We start from the raw sequence: 12,717 nt of genomic DNA, 5'->3' as shown, positions 1-12,717 counted from the left end.
GGCTCTGACCCGTCCTCTATCAGACAGTGCATCTTCTATGCCACAATATGATTGGCTCTGACCCGTCCTCTATCAGACAGTGCATCTTCTATGCCACAATATGATTGGCTCTGACCCGTCCTCTATCAGACAGTGCATCTTCTATGCCACAATATGATTGGCACTGACCCGTCCTCTATCAGACAGTGCATCTTCTACGCCACAATATGATTGGCACTGACCCGTCCTCTATCAGACAGTGCATCTTCTACGCCACAATATGATTGGCACTGACCCATCCTCTATCAGACAGTGCATCTTCTACGCCACAATATGATTGGCTCTGACCCGTCCTCTATCAGACAGTGCATCTTCTATGCCACAATATGATTGGCACTGACCCGTCCTCTATCAGACAGTGCATCTTCTACGCCACAATATGATTGGCACTGACCCGTCCTCTATCAGACAGTGCATCTTCTACGCCACAATATGATTGGCTCTGACCCGTCCTCTATCAGACAGTGCATCTTCTATGCCACAATATGATTGGCTCTGACCCGTCCTCTATCAGACAGTGCATCTTCTATGCCACAATATGATTGGCTCTGACCCGTCCTCTATCAGACAGTGCATCTTCTACGCCACAATATGATTGTCCCTGACCCGTCCTCTATCAGACAGTGCATCTTCTACGCCACAATATGATTGGCTCTGACCCGTCCTCTATCAGACAGTGCATCTTCTATGCCACAATATGATTGTCCCTGACCCGTCCTCTATCAGACAGTGCATCTTCTATGCCACAATATGATTGGCTCTGACCCGTCCTCTATCAGACAGTGCATCTTCTATGCCACAATATGATTGTCCCTGACCCGTCCTCTATCAGACAGTGCATCTTCTATGCCACAATATGATTGGCACTGACCCGTCCTCTATCAGACAGTGCATCTTCTATGCCACAATATGATTGGCACTGACCCGTCCTCTATCAGACAGTGCATCTTCTACGCCACAATATGATTGGCTCTGACCTGTTCTCTATCGGACAGTGCATCTTCTATGCCACAATATGATTGGCTCTGACCCGTCCTCTATCAGACAGTGCATCTTCTATGCCACAATATGATTGGCTCTGACCCGTCCTCTATCAGACAGTGCATCTTCTATGCCACAATATGATTGGCTCTGACCCGTCCTCTATCAGACAGTGCATCTTCTACGCCACAATATGATTGTCCCTGACCCGTCCTCTATCAGACAGTGCATCTTCTACGCCACAATATGATTGGCTCTGACCCGTCCTCTATCAGACAGTGCATCTTCTATGCCACAATATGATTGTCCCTGACCCGTCCTCTATCAGACAGTGCATCTTCTATGCCACAATATGATTGGCTCTGACCCGTCCTCTATCAGACAGTGCATCTTCTATGCCACAATATGATTGTCCCTGACCCGTCCTCTATCAGACAGTGCATCTTCTATGCCACAATATGATTGGCACTGACCCATCCTCTATCAGACAGTGCATCTTCTACGCCACAATATGATTGGCACTGACCCATCCTCTATCAGACAGTGCATCTTCTATGCCACAATATGATTGGCTCTGACCCGTCCTCTATCAGACAGTGCATCTTCTATGCCACAATATGATTGGCTCTGACCCGTCCTCTATCAGACAGTGCATCTTCTACGCCACAATATGATTGGCTCTGACCCGTCCTCTATCAGACAGTGCATCTTCTATGCCACAATATGATTGTCCCTGACCCGTCCTCTATCAGACAGTGCATCTTCTACGCCACAATATGATTGGCACTGACCCATCCTCTATCAGACAGTGCATCTTCTACGCCACAATATGATTGGCTCTGACCCGTCCTCTATCAGACAGTGCATCTTCTATGCCACAATATGATTGGCACTGACCCGTCCTCTATCAGACAGTGCATCTTCTACGCCACAATATGATTGGCACTGACCCGTCCTCTATCAGACAGTGCATCTTCTACGCCACAATATGATTGGCTCTGACCCGTCCTCTATCAGACAGTGCATCTTCTATGCCACAATATGATTGGCTCTGACCCGTCCTCTATCAGACAGTGCATCTTCTATGCCACAATATGATTGGCTCTGACCCGTCCTCTATCAGACAGTGCATCTTCTACGCCACAATATGATTGTCCCTGACCCGTCCTCTATCAGACAGTGCATCTTCTACGCCACAATATGATTGGCTCTGACCCGTCCTCTATCAGACAGTGCATCTTCTATGCCACAATATGATTGTCCCTGACCCGTCCTCTATCAGACAGTGCATCTTCTATGCCACAATATGATTGGCTCTGACCCGTCCTCTATCAGACAGTGCATCTTCTATGCCACAATATGATTGTCCCTGACCCGTCCTCTATCAGACAGTGCATCTTCTATGCCACAATATGATTGGCACTGACCCGTCCTCTATCAGACAGTGCATCTTCTATGCCACAATATGATTGGCACTGACCCGTCCTCTATCAGACAGTGCATCTTCTACGCCACAATATGATTGGCTCTGACCTGTTCTCTATCGGACAGTGCATCTTCTATGCCACAATATGATTGGCTCTGACCCGTCCTCTATCAGACAGTGCATCTTCTATGCCACAATATGATTGGCTCTGACCCGTCCTCTATCAGACAGTGCATCTTCTATGCCACAATATGATTGGCTCTGACCCGTCCTCTATCAGACAGTGCATCTTCTACGCCACAATATGATTGTCCCTGACCCGTCCTCTATCAGACAGTGCATCTTCTACGCCACAATATGATTGGCTCTGACCCGTCCTCTATCAGACAGTGCATCTTCTATGCCACAATATGATTGTCCCTGACCCGTCCTCTATCAGACAGTGCATCTTCTATGCCACAATATGATTGGCTCTGACCCGTCCTCTATCAGACAGTGCATCTTCTATGCCACAATATGATTGTCCCTGACCCGTCCTCTATCAGACAGTGCATCTTCTATGCCACAATATGATTGGCACTGACCCGTCCTCTATCAGACAGTGCATCTTCTATGCCACAATATGATTGGCACTGACCCGTCCTCTATCAGACAGTGCATCTTCTACGCCACAATATGATTGGCACTGACCTGTTCTCTATCGGACAGTGCATCTTCTACGCCACAATATGATTGGCTCTGACCCGTCCTCTATCGGACAGTGCATCTTCTACGCCACAATATGATTGGCACTGACCTGTTCTCTATCGGACAGTGTATCTTCTACGCCACAATATGATTGGCACTGACCCGTCCTCTATCGGACAGTGCATCTTCTACGCCACAATATGATTGGCTCTGACCCGTCCTCTATCGGACAGTGCATCTTCTACGCCACAATATGATTGGCACTGACCCGTCCTCTATCGGACAGTGTATCTTCTACGCCACAATATGATTGGCACTGACCCGTCCTCTATCAGACAGTGCATCTTCTACGCCACAATATGATTGGCTCTGACCCGTCCTCTATCAGACAGTGCATCTTCTACGCCACAATATGATTGGCACTGACCCGTCCTCTATCAGACAGTGTATCTTCTACGCCACAATATGATTGGCTCTGACCCGTCCTCTATCGGACAGTGCATCTTCTACGCCACAATATGATTGGCACTGACCCGTCCTCTATCGGACAGTGCATCTTCTACGCCACAATATGATTGGCACTGACCCGTCCTCTATCGGACAGTGTATCCTCTACGCCACAATCCTATTGGAACTGACTCGTCCTCTATTGGAAAGTAGAAAGGAGACGATGATGGGGACTTCATCGTGAAGCATAAGGGTTCCTTCCCAAAGACTAGAGTTGTAATCAGGTGCACGGAGGTCAGACGGGATGCAGTTGTCCAGAGAATGGGAGCGAAGGGTAAACAGGAAAAAGAGTAGAACTTGAAGTATTCTACTTGATATCTAAAGGACTAGTGAGAAGCATGGTCAGGAACAATGGACGAACAATTAATAGCAAAAGCAACAATAAAAACAGACTGAGTCGGGAAGGAAATACCTTGATCACCAGGCAATGAGTGTGAGATCTGACTAATAGCCGAAGGGGTCATCAGCAACTCAGAACCAGAAATGATTAACCATTGCTCTGCTGACATGAAGGGCAAAAGAACAGAACTACTGCAGCTAACAATTTTCCTCAACTTGAAGAGAAGCCCTGATGACTGTGAGGACACACAATTCTCTAGTGCTGGCGATGTGTCAACATTGCGGTCCTGATGCCTGACAGCCGGCGTGGTTTTCCGCTATAGCAGTTGCATTATATTAGTGATTAAGAAGCTTCTGTAACATTTTCTAACTGTAGATAAAAAAAAAAAAAAATCTTGGAGTAAAATTGCGAGAAGTTGATATTGACATCCATTCGTAAAACTCGATCCCCCGGCAATCACACTGCACCGTTCTTCTTTTGTTGGGTGCGCTCGGCGTCAGTCATACCTTGTTTTCTGATTTTCTCAGTTCTCTCTGTGTCACCTCTCTCTTGAGACTTTTTTTGCATTGAAAACACTGTGGTGAGGAACATTTTCCCCAGGCAGCTGAAGACGCTTCCAGTGGCTTTCAAAAATCTAACGTACGTTTTTTTTTTCTTGTTAAATGTTGTATTTGCTCCGCAGTCGTATAAAGTAAGCAGCTCGTCAGCCAAGCGAAATCCTTCAACGCCGCCCTTGGAGTGGAAGACAAAGGATTGACTTCTATATTCCCAGCCTGGGGCATGGACTTCTGCCAACAATTTGCGTAAATTTTCACATACTATAAAAATTCAATGTTGGTATTTGACAAACATTACGGAGCAAATATAAAGGCGGTGAAGGAGGGGGGGAAAAAAAAGTTGTGTTAATGTTTTGTCCCCCCGTTTTCTTGCAGTAGGGCTATAGCTGTACCCCAGCACTGCAGCAGAACGGTTAAACCCATTAGGTGCTGTATGTTTACTGTAATGCCCTCTGACATGCTTTGCCGCGGTTTACTGAATTAATTCAGGCGATTTGGTTGCATTTTCTTGGAAGGCAGGATGACATCGAAATGATGTCGTTACATTAGCATAACGCTAGGAAGACTTATTACCGCCGCTGTCCCTACGTTAAATATTTAGTAGACGCATTTACATTCCAATTGAAGGCACTGACCAGAAAAGCTGACGGCCGCGGACAAGGGGTCTTCATTAAGAATAAAGGTAAAACGGTAAAGTGTTGGGCAGAAATATTTATTATTGCCATTATTTTTATTTTATGCTCATCGTTTAGTCTGTCATTCCGTTTTCTTGCAGCAGTTTTTATGTTCTATAGAAATAAGTAAAAATAATAAGCGCACAATGTCCACAGAAGAAAACGCATTTTTGCAAATCTCCTGTTTATCCGAAATCTCCATTCTAAGGGCTCGTTCACACGTCGTGTTTCACAATCGTTTTTTTTTTTTTTAACCGCACAGACACATTATATCCTATAACATTTTTCTCCTTTGCCGGCAAAACTCGCACATTTCAAGCCCCCGTCACAGATGTTTTGCAGCAATTTATGGTGCATTTAGGCTAGCCTACCCGCCGGGTTAATCGACTACCAAATGGATACGTGGAAGACAACCGGTGGTCGTACAATAGTCGACCACACTCCCCATCAGCGCAGAACAATCTATAGACGATCACTGTACTCGGCAGCACGTCCTATTTATATAGATTGATGTGCTGCCAAGAACAATGATTTTATAAGTAAGCTAAAAAAAACCCAAACAATTTCAGTCAATAAATAAGCATTTTGCTCGTTTGTCGTGCGATTGGATGTCTGTTTTACATGGGCCAATTATTGTGACCGCTCGTAAATGCATCGGTACCCTACTTTTCCTATTGACAGCGCATAGGAAAGTCAGGGGAAAGAGCTAATCTCTCCTTTGGAGACAGTCGTCTACAAATGTTCTGCCTCTTTAAGGGACAGATGGACGTGTAATGGTTGATGAGGAAATATAGTATTTCTCTAGACCCTAGCTCTGGAAATGCTCTTGCCGTTAAAGGGACAGTTTTAAATAAAGAGATTGTGCCAAGTGTAGCAAGCGCATCGCTCCCCAGCTTCCTGTTTGCTGGGGTCGGTGTGCCTCTGATTAGACAGTTTTCACCAGTGGCATGATGGACTGCAGCGGTCATTGGTGCTGTAGACCGTGCACAGTAGGCAATAATAAAAAATAAAAAAAAAAAACCCTCCGTTCTTGAACGGGGAGGATCTTTAGTAGGAGGTAAATTGCAAAGTAGCTTGCTTGTTAAAGTACTTACCCATTAAAGTAAATGATAAAACCCCTTTAAGTGCCAGCTTACAACCTATCACAGAGTTTACCTTCATCCATTGCTCTGTCCAGTAAGCTCAATTGACTTGGGTGAATTACCAGGACCATCTCCTGTGAGCTGCATAAAAGGCAGAGGTCTAGCTGTAGGACTGAAGGGGTTGTGGCACCACTGGGCCCTAGTGAGTTGTGAATGAGAAGCTTAAAGGCAACCTGTCACCAGATTTTGCTGTCTTATCTGAGAACAGCATATAGGGGCAGAGACCCTGATTCCGGTGATGTGTCACTTAATGGGCTGCTTGCTACAGTTTTCAATACATCACAGGAGCAGATCTAGCAGTTCTCTAAATGCTGAGCTCTGTATAACCCCGCGTACACCTCGAATTGGCCGCTTTCTGTGTACACTATGCATAGGCAGAAAGCTGCCAATCAATGGTGGGGGCGTGGCGGCGGACTTACTAGTCCTCTAGTGATAGTCTCCAGCTGATTTTATAAAAACTACAGCAAGTGACACATCGCTGGAATCAGGGTCTCTATCTCTACATGACGCAGCTGTCCGATCAGGTGGCCTGATGGCGGATTCCCATGTAATTTCATTGACTGGCTTGGAGCTAGTATTCTTCTGTTCTTCCTTATTATATTTTCCATGAATCAGTGCCTCACATGGCGGCAGCAGTAGCCTCCAGGTCACCGTTACACTGGTAATTACGGAGCATAAAGCCTTTACCTTGTCACCGACCGGAGGAAACCGTTTAGAGCCAGAAGAGCTGCGGTAACATGAATGAGGACAGAGATGCGTAATCATCCTGACAGGCCGTCTCCCTTTGTATTTAATGCATTTCTGAACACAGCAGGGATTATTTACTGACAGCTCACGCCTGTTTTACCCCTTTTTTCCAGATGAACGTAGAGGAATGTAGTCTCTGATCTGGCTTTCCACCGGCGCGCTGTTGTGATGATGTCCTATCTCTTTAACATTCTGTGTAAAACGCCCTGAAATGTCAGAAAGGCCATCTATTATAGGATTGTGTCATTAACTATTGTTTAAATTTCTCACATCTGTGTCACATGTATATTTTTATTTATTTTTTACATTTTTGGTGATTTTTTTCTTGTTCCCATATGGTAATCTTTACTAAAAGTACTAATTAGAAATCTTGCAATTTTCACACGGGCACAAGGGTATTCTAGACACTTCCTGTTGTTTCAGGAAATGCACATGTACATTAGCAGCAATAGACTGACTATCTTATGCATGGAGGTGTCTAATAAGCGGGTGAAAGTCATCATGAAGGAGGAGGAGCAGGATCGGATGTGACATTGCCTTCGGTGAATGGTGGATCCTGTGTTATCAGCTGTGTAGAGGTTTTACCTGTCATTGTAATCCTGGCTCTGCTGATAATGAGCCTGCTGAAAATGCTTCCTGAAAGGACTGACGATATGGATCTAAAATAGCCCCAGTGGTCAGTGCGAAAACTGCAAGATAACATGCGCTTCTACAAGGTGGCAGCTTGAGTGCCGGCCCACCAATCATGAAGTAAGAGTCATGTTAGGGAGGGATAAAGGAGCAAACTGGTCAGAGCGAGGAATTCTTCAATAAAAACTTATGCGAGTGCTTAAAGTTTGTGCAGTGTTGATTTGGCGACTGGTAATTAGCTCTCTTTGAACTACCCAAAAGCAAAAGTAATTCTGTTCAGAAACTAAGTAAATTAGCTAAGTGAAGTGACTTTACCCTCCCACACAGAGCCTGTTATGTGCGGTAATTGTTCGGCGTCCATAAAGCAGATCCATCCGGCTTATTTAGTGCTGTTGCTAGGCTCCTACATTTTAAAGCATGAGATACGAGATTATATTAGTTGCTAGATATAAGGTTAGTCTCTCTCCAGACTCCATTTCTTGCAGGTAGCACATGTCCGTGTACATACTGTATCTTCTCTCTGGACTTCATTTGTTAGGACCATTTGTAAACTGTGACTTGGTTTGGATGAGCGGGCATGTGTAGAAGGGACTGATTCTGGATGAGCGGGCATGTGTAGAGGGGGCTAATCATGGATGAGTGTGCATGTGTAGAAGGGACTGATCCTGGGTGAACGTGCATGTGTAGATGGGACTAAGCCTATGTGAGCATGCATGTGTAGGGGGATTAAGTCTGTGTGAGCATACATGTGTAGATGGGACTAAGCCTTCGAGAGCATGCGTGTGTAGAGGGGATTAGCCTTCGTGAGCATGCATGTGTAGAGGGGACTAAGCCTGTGTGAGCATACATGTGTATAGGGGATTAAGCCTTTGTGAGCATGCATGTGTAGAGGGGACTAAGCCTTTGTGAGCATGCATGTGTAGAGGGGACTAAGCCTTCGTGAGCATGCGTGTGTAGAGGAAACTAATCCTGGATGAGCATGCACATGTAGAGGGGATTAAGCCTTTGTGAGCATACATGTGTAGAGGGGATTAAGCCTTTGTGAGTATGCATGTGTAGAGGAGATTAAGCCTTTGTGAGTATGCATGTGTAAAGGGGACTAAGTCTTTGTGACCATGCATGTGTAGAGGGGATTAGCCTTTGTGAGCATGCATGTGTAGAGGGGATTAAGCCTTTGTGAGCATGCATGTGTAGAGGGGACTAAGCCTGTGTGAGCATACATGTGTAGAGGGGACTAAGCCTGTGTGAGCATACATGTGTATAGGGGATTAAGCCTTTGTGAGCATACACATGTAGAGGGGATTAAGCCTTTGTGAGCATACATGTGTAGAGGGGATTAAGCCTTTGTGAGTATGCATGTGTAGAGGAGATTAAGTCTTTGTGACCATGCATGTGTAAAGGGGACTAAGTCTTTGTGACCATGCATGTGTAGAGGGGATTTAGCCTTTGTGAGCATGCATGTGTAGAGGGGACTAAGCCTGTGTGAGCATACATGTGTATAGGGGATTAAGCCTTTGTGAGCATGCATGTGTAGAGGGGATTACGCCCATCTCCCTTGAGAACAAAATAATCAGACACAATTTACTCTGCCCGATCCTTCTTTCCACTGACATCGTCTGTCGGGATGCCCCCACACACATTAGTCCACCAGTCTTACAATCTGTGTATGGGGGGCTTTAGATTGCACGCTGCTTTGTTGGAGGGCTCGGCATGTTCATACATTACATGGATGGCCTATTGAATTGTGCCATTCTGATTTTTTTGCTGCACATTCGGCTTGAGGGCACCGTGTGATATGTGATACTTGTAATAAAAAAGAGGTTTATCCAAAGCGGGCACCTCCTGTAAAATACCTCTTCAAACCAAGCACACACACCTGGTGCACCCTTGGTGTGGCCAAATGGTCCAGTGCACCTTCTTGCGTACTTGTTTTCCTACTATCTGTATCTTTCTCAAGCCAGAGCTGTCATCAAGGAAGAGGATGGATGGATAACCAGTAGGGTGAGACCGACCTGCTTGGTCACTCCAAGTGTGCACCGTGTGACTGTGCTTGGTTTGCACAGTCATTTGTTCTGACGGATTCCCTTTTAAAGACCCGGTAACTGTTATCCTAGCAGAATTACACAAATTAAAATAAAATACTCCCAGACTAAAAGATGTTCTGGGATATCGTAGGAAGGACTTTCCTCTATCCATGCATTCACCAGAACTGCTGCTGGTGGTGCCAAAGGGGCGCCTGACATGGCTTACAGTGAAATGCCATCCTGGCGTGTTAATGCACACGACTTTTAATTGTGAACCAGAACAATGCAATCCCTCAGACCGACGCCATTAAAAGCATAGCGGGTATCCTACAAGTGTCAGATGTTTGCAAGCCCCTCGGTCACACAAAATAGGGCAGGTAATGGAGCCAGCAACCGTGGAGCCGACGGCTCGTCCCAAACAACTCCACGGTATGAAGCCACCGCGAGGCGCCGATCCAGCGCCCGCCTGCTCCACGCAGACCCGCCAGCCTGCAGCACACCTGCTTTATGGCAAACATTGCTTATTACTTCTAATGAAGTGTATTAACGGAATAGCAGCAGAATATTCATTCAGCTCGGTTTATGGCGGACTCCCGAGTACATTTACCGTTTGTCAGAAGTGCAAACTAGTGAGCATATGAAGCTTTAAGACAGGCCATCTGTCAGTCTTCGGCTCTTGGACGACGGTCAAACCGCTCTGAAAATATGCGCGTCTGACTGCAAAGGGGCAACGAGCACGGCTTTCATTCACCCGTCGGAAAAAAAAAACCGGCAAAAATAATAATATATGCCGTGCATGTGCGGAAGATTCCGCGTGTTTACAAATATTCAACTGTCGTTTGTTTGTGTTTACAAATATTGAACTGTCACTTGTATTTACATCTTCAGCCGTCGATTTATTTGTTTGTCTTTTATTGTTTGTCGTTTAGACACCCAAACAAGTTCATCCCCCCATATACGCACCCTTTGCTTTCCCCCCACCTTTTGCTTTCCCCCCCACCCCCCGAGCCTGTAATGTAATAAATGGCAGGCGTGTGTTGGCTGAGCGTGCCGTGGTGCTGTATTGTTCCAGGGAGCAGAGTTCCTATTGAGCACTTCATTATCAGATTTGGAGCCACATACCATTCCGTTATTGACCCGCCCGGTGCAATCAATGCCGCCGCCGCGCAGATTCCTAATGCCGTCGTTCTGCTTTCAGCGCCCCCCCCCCCCCCACCCCTGATCTAGTGATGATTGGGCATTATCTTTCCAAATGACATCACTTAAATGACTATGGATCCGTCTCATTTTACGTCACATACGGCGTAAAATAAATAAATAAACTTTGAGCAGATATTCTTTCCTCTAAAAACCTTAGATTTTATTAACGCAAAAATTGAAAAAAAGAAATGTATTCCACATCATAAAGGTGACCTCTAAAAATAAACCACATGTCCCAAAGCTGTAGGATCTAATTAATTTCTATCAATTTTTTGCCCCCACGTCCACCCTTTATATTGGGAGATCCATAACCGATGTGTTGCTCTTTTACGTACGCCATCTAGTGGTCGCTCTTCTGCGCAGCAAGCCCCGAGAATTTCCATTTCTCCTAAATGGGGTCACTGCTCCCCAGGAGAGACAGCCCACTGAATGGAAGGTTCATTAGTTAACCATTTCCTCCAGACAATTTTCATTAGGCGCGTGTCGTTGCAATGATGGAGTGTCGTCTATCCGCTTTCTTTCGCAGATTACCCTTGTAATTTATGCGTACGTGCGGGAAGGAGAGAACGCTTAACCCCTACCGCTGCCCAAAGTGGTCACTCAGAACCCAAATTGAGATATTCTTTTATATTGTATGCATTGGAAGGACGCCCTGTGCAAGAACCTCATCCTAATGGACAATTCCTCCTGCTTTGGAGCGAATAGTGGCCCCCTTACCTCTTGGGCCCCTGAGCGGCTGCATCAATGATATGTCCACCTCTGTTACATTGCTGTCACGTGGCGCTTACAGTCAGTGCTTGGATATTTAGTGAATCCGGTGTCCATATTCATTCACATGCTGTGCCCTATCGCCATCATACAGTAGCACCCTGCTTCTGCCAAGTGCTTCTTGCGCTCACTCTTCCGTAAGGCTTTGCTACATTGCTGCAGAATTCAGGTTTTATTTTATTATTTTTAACTTAATATTAAAATTCTTTAGTAGAAATTATAGAAAGTACAAATAATATAGAAAGTAAAGTTGCAGATGGCAGTTCTAGTGTTTAGTATAGGTAGAATTTCGGTATTCCGATGCCCCTCCTGCCACCATTCGTGGCTCTTCCTCGCCATCCTACCCAGAATCTTATCGGTTAATACTTTTAAATAATCTGCTAAATATTCTACACTAGATAACGTTTCCAACTGTATACTTAGAATTTAAGGCAAGTGTCAGGATCCGGAAATCCCGCGTCGTCGTAATCCGAGTATGATGAAGGGGAAGAAAGCGATTATCCTGCCCTCGTCACTTCGGGTCTTTTGGCGAGCGGTGGCTTCTTTGCCTGGTGCCGGCTCTGGCGCCGAAGAGGTTATCACCAAAATTAATGTTGCAAAAATGTAGAAAGAATGACACTCACCGGGTAAAGTAGTCAAGGCTTTATTGTAAAAGCACGTTAACGGGAGAACGGGTGCTGAAAGGGAGTAACGACGATCGTTTCGCGCGGAGAAGGCGCTTCCACGGCTCTGGCGCCGAAGAGGTTATCACCAAAATGAATGTGTTGCTGTAGAGCGGTTTGGAAGTCATCTGGATCTGCTCAGGCATTTCTAGGCTGTAAACACCTCTTCTCTGCCAATTTCTTTTCTCCTGGCAGAGGAACCTTCTCTCTAGTTGTTGCGGAGAACAAAGGATACAATACGGCAAACGGCCTGAAGGTGATGGGAAGGGATTTTTTTTTTTTTTTCACTGCCGAAAGGAAAAAAAAATATCCCCCAGGGTTCAACTTTCTCCC

The 12,717-nt window shown here is 45.6% G+C and overlaps 1 protein-coding gene across 6 annotated transcripts in view; it reads left to right on the top strand.

The window, feature by feature from the left end:
- ZNF423 (zinc finger protein 423) overlaps window positions 1–12,717 on the top strand; it is a 272,352-nt gene that overhangs the window by 258,648 nt on the left and 987 nt on the right. The gene's annotated exons all lie outside the window — the stretch shown is intronic.

This window comes from Dendrobates tinctorius, unplaced genomic scaffold (assembly GCF_039654945.1).
Source record: "Dendrobates tinctorius isolate UK_male_01 unplaced genomic scaffold, ASM3965494v1 ptg000047l, whole genome shotgun sequence".
NCBI lineage: Eukaryota > Metazoa > Chordata > Amphibia > Anura > Dendrobatidae > Dendrobates > Dendrobates tinctorius.
This window is presented reverse-complemented; position numbering and strand designations above follow the sequence as displayed.